The sequence below is a fragment of the Pteropus vampyrus genome, unplaced genomic scaffold (genome assembly GCF_000151845.1).
Source record: "Pteropus vampyrus isolate Shadow unplaced genomic scaffold, Pvam_2.0 Scaffold67, whole genome shotgun sequence".
In the NCBI taxonomy this organism is placed as follows: Eukaryota; Metazoa; Chordata; class Mammalia; order Chiroptera; family Pteropodidae; genus Pteropus; species Pteropus vampyrus.
The window spans coordinates 6,932,807-6,941,284 of NW_011888848.1; the positions used below are offsets into that span (position 1 = coordinate 6,932,807).

The window sequence follows — 8,478 nt, forward strand, 5'->3', positions numbered from 1 at the left end:
CAAGTTTTACTTTGGATTTATATTTTGTAATGAAGTCATATGGGACAATGAGGCATTCACTGGGGGCTTGGAGTCCTGCCTCCCACTTCTCTGGAGGGGTTCTTGGCTGCCCCTTCTCCTGCGTCTTCTGCCTTCCTTTGCTTCTGGTGCGGCCTGGGCTTGGGGCCAGGGAGTTGGATCAGCAAGTGGCACCTGTGCTCGGTGTTGGGAACAGGAGAGGGCCCAGGCACCTGTGAAGATCTGCTTTCACCTTGCAAATATCTCGTGATAGGCCGAAAGGGACAAACCATGAAATAAAGGAAATGCTTTATTTCCACAATTTTGACAAGGGACCCTGCGGATTACGAAGCTGACCCTGGGCAGAGAGTTTGGGGACTGAAGAACTAATAGGTGTAAAGCAACTAGAACTGTGCCTGACATACATAGGCACTACAGAAAGGTGTGCTGTTGTTGTTATCTAGAATATTTGCATAGCTAACATGTCATCTAGTTAATATACAACTGCTAATTATATGTATTATAGTACATTTACGTAACAATAATTTTGTAAAAAGAGATAATATATTTCCTTGTTCATGTTGTCATGAATAATATTTATTGCATTCAGATGGTCTTAAATATATAAGGTCTAATAAGTAATATAGATTTAATTTTTGCATTTTTTAGTACAATAAGTATTTAAAAAAATAAAGTTTATATGACAGAACAAAATATACCCATTTTTGTACTAAATTGAATTTTTAGCCAGGATGCTGTGAAGATTTTCCTTCATCAACATACTTCATGCTCTCTAATAGCAAATGGAAAACAGACTCATCAAGAGTGTTTAAAATTTGTTGTTTTTCTTATATTTACTCCTGTGGTATATGCAATCTATTATCTATTCTCTGTGTCCTTTTTTTTTTTAAATATAATAAATCCTCATTTAATGTCATTGATAAGTTCTTAGAAACTCTGACTTTAAGAGAAACAATGCACAATGAAATCAGTTTTACCATAGGCCGATCGATATAAATAAGAGTTAAGTTCCTACGACATATTTCTGGTCATAAAAACATCATCAAACTTCTAAATAAAGACCCAAAACACTTCTAATAGTAAACATTGGAATAAATTTGAGCTACTTATACATTTAAGAAAGAGTCATAAAAACGAGTAAGATGCTTATTTTCCAGTCCAGTTATTCCAGGTCAGGGTCATGAGTGGCCTAAGCCTGGCAGCTCAGGGCGCAAAGTGAGACCTGCCTTGGACCAGACACCCTTTTATTGCAGGGCGCATCACACCCGTACTCACGCTCCCTCAGACGGGGACCATGTAGGCATGCCAGTCCACCTCACATGCCTAGCTTTGGAATGTGGGAGGAAACCAGAGTCCCTCGCAGAAAAACCCACACAGACATGGGAAGAGCGTGCAAACTCCATGCAGACAGCGGCTCCTGCTGGAAATCAATATTTTTTTCTCATCAATGGCATAAGGAAATGATGTTATTTGAAGACCTGCTGTACAAATTTTTAAAAATCATTTTTCTTCTTGTTAAGCTATCTGTGGGGTATTATTGAGATAAATGTTTTTATATAGATGTTATTTAACAAAATGAAATTAAAATAGATATATATATTGTAGATAAGTTGTTACCCTTGAAGGTGCTTGGGTATGTATTTCACATGTTGGGAGAGCTCACTCTTGGGGGCCACCGTAGGCTTCGACAGTATTATTGTCTTTCTTGAATCTTAAAGGAACACTCTGGACTTAATTAGCGACATCCAGAACAGATGGTGAAATGGTGCCAAGGTGACATTGACCATCTGCTTCACACATATAGAATTTTTTATGCTAGAAAGTATTATCGCGGGGATCTTCTATTTAGTGTTTATTGGTTATAGAAAGTGTACCATTTGGGATAATCATATTTTAACATGAATACTTCATTAAGTTAACATTTAAAATAAATCTCAGTATGTGGTTTTGTCTGTAATTTGCATGTGTGAAAGTCTGCTGTTTCTGATCAAAACTTAATATAGGACCAGAAATCTTAGAAAAGTATAGCTGGTTGAGTTTGAGCAAATACCTTGGAAGTTTAAAATGTGTCTTTGCCTTAAACTGGTAACAAGCACTTTTTTTTTTCCCCAGGCTTAATTTAAACTGGGATGGAGAGAAAGATGGGTGTTGGTGAAACAACACTTAATTCTTAAACGTACTGACATTTCTGGATAGAACAGTAGATGCTTCTGAATAAATTTATCTCAGACTTGATCAGGAGCAAACCCGGGCCATCCTACTATAGGAAAAGTGAGGATGGGTAAGCAGAACTTAGAATTTACTCTTGGACCCTACTAGCTTGATCAGGGTTAGCTTCCCAGTTCCCCAGAGAGGTGCCCCTCTCTGTCAGATTTCTCAGAGTCCTTTTCTTTCTGTGTGGAGGCACATGCCTTACCAGAAGCGAACTCCTGGAGCCAGCTGCAGGCGACAGCCTTGGCCCTCCACTGTTTTACTTTCCCCAGATATTAAGTGTGGGCTTGATGGTAGAGTGAGACTGATGTGAGAGCTACTGTCAAACTAGATACATATATCTTTAAGAAATGCTTCAGAGAAGAGAAAATGTGATATAACGAGTTGAGCCTCTGAGCCCGGCTGCAAATATGTAAAAATAAGTTAATAATAATCATTTGCTTTGCACTTTCCGGTATCCATTAAAAACAGAGTTGTACCTGGACCTATGTGGAGCCAATAGATGGTCCTCAGGGGGTCTTAGAACTCTATAATTCCATGCAGCATTTTTTTGTATAGATGTATTTAAAAACCATTACCATGCAGTTAAAAATATGAGTAGAGAGATTTTCACCAGACACTTTTTTTCATTTGTTTCATAGTGGTATGTTTAAGCTTTCAGTGTTGCCTAATTACCAACTGAGAAAAAAAAAATCACATGTAAATCAGAAAAAAGATAAGAAATTGTATTTTAATTAAGTGGGTCTTTATATTCTTTTAGTAATTCTCTACAGGATTTACAACCCTACCAAAGTCTCTCTTTATTCATATGACAAACCAAGAAATAATTCATGTGTACCATAATTCTTTTGAGACTAAGGTAGAAAAATGAGAACAGTTTAAAATGAGAGTGTGCTGGTAGTATGGAGACTGTTATGGTAATTTTGGTTAAGAATTTGGACTTTGGAGTGTAGGTATGGATTCTGCTGCATGTTGCCAATTGTCATTGTACATGTAGGCAGTTTCTTTATATGGAAATTGGGGATAATAATGTATACTCCTTAGAGTCAATTTTGTCTTAGAAGTATAGTTTCAGGAATAAGAAATGGGGACTATGCACCTTTTCAGGAAGCTGTGACCTTTCTGAAAGGAGCACTTGCAGGAGATTTCGGTTCTGAGTTTCTTAAGGGACACCTGTTTAATTCTTTGCTTAACAAAATAGAGTATTGGCTTATCACTTATCCTGTGGCTCTCATTACCTCCACAGACACTACCTTGGTATTTACATGCATGCTTGCTTATTATAGTCAGAGATTGAGATCCTGTTTTGCTCTTTGCTTTTGGGAATGGTAAAAGTTTCTTCCAGCTGGCTAAAATCAATACACACTTTATTTTTGAACCTTTTAGGAAAGGAGAGAAAGAGGGTGTTAGAATGTACTTTTATTGAAGTGTCAATCATTACTGTGTACCTTTGATTCATCTGGGACTTTCACATTGCTTTTAATCTCTACAACATTTTTGTGTTCTATTATTCAGGAAGAGCGTTAGAGAATCCCCATGGTTAGCAGTTATAGGACATTTAACAAATGATCTGTGATTCTGGAGGAAAAATGTCAGAGTACTGTATTCCAAAGGAATAGTCATTGTTGGATCCAAATTAATTTTGGTCTTGTGTAACTTATATGGATGTTTCCATTTACTTGTAGCAACTAGGAATACTGTGTGTCAGTCATATTTTCACATAGTGGAAAAATCTCTGGAATTGAGTTTTGTCATTAGCAAAACATGAGTAAAAATGTTTAAGGCCCTTCATCTGTTGGTAGCATATACAATAGAATAAATTAATCTTTGGGAAAACATAGAAAGATATTTTTTAAAAGTTTGCGTATATATACATATGTGTATATATGTATATATATTGTGTATTCTTTTTCTGTAATAAATGAAACTATAAAAGACTGTTATTTCTCACCATTCCACATTTGTCTCCATATAAAGATAATTTTATGAGATAATTCGAGAACTAAGAAAATCATTGCTAGTTCTATCTCATAAATTGACATTAATGCATAATAAAGAAGTTAAAGATAAATAATATGACAGTTTTCTTTGGATTCAGAGGAAGTACAGTTTCTCTTATAAAATTGAAAGCATTCCTCTTATCAGGCTGTACAGCTATTTTATTTGAAAGAAGGAATAACCTTTTTTTTTTCTTTTTAATCATTGTATTAAACTAATTCTTCAGGAAAAAGTCCATTTGTTGATCACAGTTGGGACATTTCACTTGACTTAAAAAATTTATTTCCCCTTGATATAAAGGTTAGCAGCCTATTGTATTTACAGAGAGAATTACACTCACTCATTAACCCTATTACGAATTTTGTAGTTGGAAAAAATATTAAGCTCACTTAGGGAAAAAAGCAAAGGCTAATGAATAGAATGGAAAAGCTTTGTTAAAGTCACTTCAGATTAGCTAATTATGCTAGTTTGATATGTAGGTGGCAAAAAGTACGGTTTTGAATTTACGAGATTCACATAATTAGGATGAATTTTAAAACTATACGGAAAAATATGTATTTAAGTTTTTAAGCCATTAGCAAGTTAAACAGAGTATCATTTTGGTGAGTTATAGGTAAGACAAACTTGGATTGTATGTAGCTATTTCTTTCATAAGGATTCAAATTCACATATGTTTACCATTCTCTTATGTACCATGATAATCTATTCGATTTAATCATCATTTGAAATACTTATTATGTCCTTTTTACAGATGCAGAAACTCAGGTCATGAAACATTCAGTAACATGTATTAAAAAACACAGTAAAGGGTAGAGTGTGGATTAGTATCCAGGTCTGTCTGACTCAAAATTCTAGGCCGTTTTACTGCATCATACTAACTGTATGATCTTGACCAGAGGGCTTAATTTATATAGGGGACAATTTCTTTATCTATGAAGAGAAGATTTAGACTAATTTATATTAGAAATCTCGCTACCTTTCACATTCTCATAACTCAGTTTTTGCCCTTGTTTTAAAAATTGACACCGTAAAGTATTACCAAGTTTACATGTTAAAAATATTCAATAAACCATTATCTTGTTACCTTACAGTAATTCAGTATTACAGTCTAAAGTCATCCAAAATCAAATGTTAAAAGGCATCCAAAATCAAATGTTAAAATGCTATGTTCCACTTTAGCATTGAGGAAATTAGAGAAACAGTGATTTGCTGTATAATTTATGAAACATTAACCAGAAAATTAGTTTGTTTCTATTTTGTACTATGTTGAAAATATATTGAGGGACACTTCAAAATATGATATAATATAAAAATATTAAACTTATTTTGCTTTGTGGTAATTTAGCTTTGTCATATTAAAACTGTTTGCTAATACATCATACAACTAAACAAAGAAAGTTGATAATATAATGTATTAATGTAAATAAGTGTAAATATTTTAAAAGTGTCTATGAATTAAGTCTGAAGTTAAGAGGAAATATCTGCTAAAAGTTCTTTGTCATGTTCTTAAAACTCAATTATGATAACTGGAGTGCATATATCGAGAAATTTTCATGTTACCATATTGCCCTCATAAAATAATACCTCCTTAATTTCCATTTACTCTTTTTTTTTATATTTAATTTTGGTGTTTCAATGAGAAATGAATACAGAAAAAAAGAGGAACACATTTTTTTCTTGTAGTGGATGAAAAATTTCAGGCGATCTTGTTTGAAGAGAATTTGTCATGTCATACTTTTTTGTTTGTTTGTTTGTTTTTGGCGAGGCAACCCTTGGTTGACCTCACAGATTGCAAGGACCTTGTCAGTTTACAATCCCTTATTTTTTTATTTTTTACGCCTACAGCACCTGGTCATCCTAGATGTCTCCCATCCAAGTACTAACCAGGCCCAACACTGGTTAGCTTCTGAGATCAGACGGGATCGGGCTTGTTCAGGGTAGCATGGCCGTAGACGGTCATACTTTTTAATGAATGCTTTAATATACTGATAAATGATAGCAAAGACATTACTTTAAGAATATTTTATATGACATAAAAATGTAAAGCTAAATTTGTCTTAATTTTGCTAATGGTGTATTAAAGTTATGTCAAAGGTAGATACAATGTCTATAAAAGAGGAAATTGAAATCATTTAATTTTGTAATAATGCCTGCATTTTAAAAAATGTATTAAAATCCAAAAATGGTCATTTATATTTTTGCTGTTAAGTGTTGCTGAACACCTAAGAATCTCTGACAGATGCCTTCAGGATATTTCACTTCAGGTTTGAATTACAAAGAGTAGCTACTAATGAGGAACAAACAGAAAAAAATAAGTAAAATTGCACTAATTAGGACTTTGACAATTTTGTCAGTATGTTGCAACTGGAATCCAGATCTACATCTTTAGTGCTTTTGGGAAAAAAAGGACATATAATACTTTGAAAAGCAAAATGGCAATCTAACGCTTATCTTTGTTAAATCAACAACATTGATTGAGCTGATCTCATATGTCCATCTGTCCATGCCAGCAGTGATGACAAACCCTATCTCCAAAACAGGTGGATGTACAGTGGAATTTGATAGAAGTTTGCTATTACTAAAAGTGATGGTAAATATATACATTTCAACTTTTGAAAGATGAGAATTCATATTACATTTTTTGATATAGCAGACTTCCTGTGAAAAACAGTGATTTCCTTTTAATTCAGTAGTCGCCATTTCTTCAGTACTAATTATGTTTTGCATTCCTTAAATGCATTATCTCTAATTCTAACCAGAATAATGCAAGGAAGAAATTCTAATGTAGAAACTGAATGCACACTCAGTTCTGGCTCTAAAACTCAGGTTTTTTTCACAATGTACTGCCTTCCTGTGATGACTTCTTCAGTCTGAATTGTAAAGTAACATCCTATGCTACATTGCACATTATTTTGTGGGACAGCAAGAAGACCAAAGTGAGGGTTACAGGAGAGGGCTGCCAGTTCAAGGTTAAACTAATTGGCTTAGGAGTTATCCTTTCACTTTGGCCTCATTAGCACCACAATTTAACTGAATGTATTTATAAATCACAAGTGACAAAGCCCTTTAATTCTATACCTGTAGCAGCAGGCCTCAGTATGTTCACATATATGTTTATATGTCATAGATAAGTATGTAAAACACGTACACACACACACACACAAAGTTACTGTGTCTGCATTGATTTAATTTGCAATTTTACACCTAAAGCAATGTGTAAAGTTTATTTTTTGTTTGTATAAAGTAAGATAGACTAAAAGTAACATTTTAACTCTAACGTAATTTATTACTAAGTAATTGAGATTTGCTTATCTTTTGACTAGAAAATAGGTGTCTTCTTTTTGAAACTCTTTCTAGTATTCTTGGATGTACTTTTTTACTCTCCTGTGCAAAAGTGGCCTAAAGCTTTGTTTTTACATCATTTCGAATTGTCCTACTTGTTATGACTTTACTGGTTGAAAAGTATCTGAATAAAAAGGAGCATCTCTCTGGCCTCTTCCTCTTCTAAAAACATACCATTATTCTAGTGTGTGGATTGCAGTTGATATCTCACTCTAACTAGGCATTTCTTTGTGTCAGATAGTCAATAACATGGCCCTCAACACTAATCATTCAGTCCCTACTACATGCACGTTTGCTGGAAGTGAAGAAAACACTGACACTGACACATCAAACATAGGTATTTCCTTTAGGGAGATCATGTTCTAATTGGGAAAGAGAGAGGCCAAGTGTAGGATACTATGATGGGGGAAAATTTCATGGAAGAATTTATGGCTGAGGTATGACTTGCATCAGGCTTTGAAGACTAAGCAGGATTTGACTGTATAGAAAAGAAGAGGCAGAGAGGAACAGAGAGACAACGTGAGCAACTAGGCTGAGAGAGAGTTGGGTATAATGTACTTACAGAGACTGAGCCGTCTGCATCACAGGTGAAGGACAGAGATGGGAAGCCGGTGACCATGGGTTCACAAGGATGGAAGAGGGAATTGAAAGTCAGGGAAGTGTTTGGAATTGATACAAGATAATAGCATTTCTCAAACTGCACCACTGTTGCATGTTTTGAGGAAAGGAAGAGTCCCTTGATCAAACAAGAAAGGTAAACTGACTTCTGCATGTCAAAACTAAAAAGATTTTACTATGTTAATGTACAAAGTAAAATTCCAAGAGGGATATACAGCCAGCAAAATATCTGAACCTAGTTGGCCATGGGTGCTTTTTTATTTTTCTCGTGACAAGTACACTTGTGAAATA

At 34.5% G+C, this 8,478-nt stretch overlaps 1 protein-coding gene and 1 pseudogene across 2 annotated transcripts in view; one reads left to right on the plus strand and one right to left on the minus strand.

The window, feature by feature from the left end:
- Positions 1 to 8,478, plus strand: part of PPP3CA (protein phosphatase 3 catalytic subunit alpha) — a 310,822-nt gene that overhangs the window by 99,294 nt on the left and 203,050 nt on the right. The gene's annotated exons all lie outside the window — the stretch shown is intronic.
- LOC111740717 lies at positions 6,064 to 6,181 on the minus strand (annotated as a pseudogene).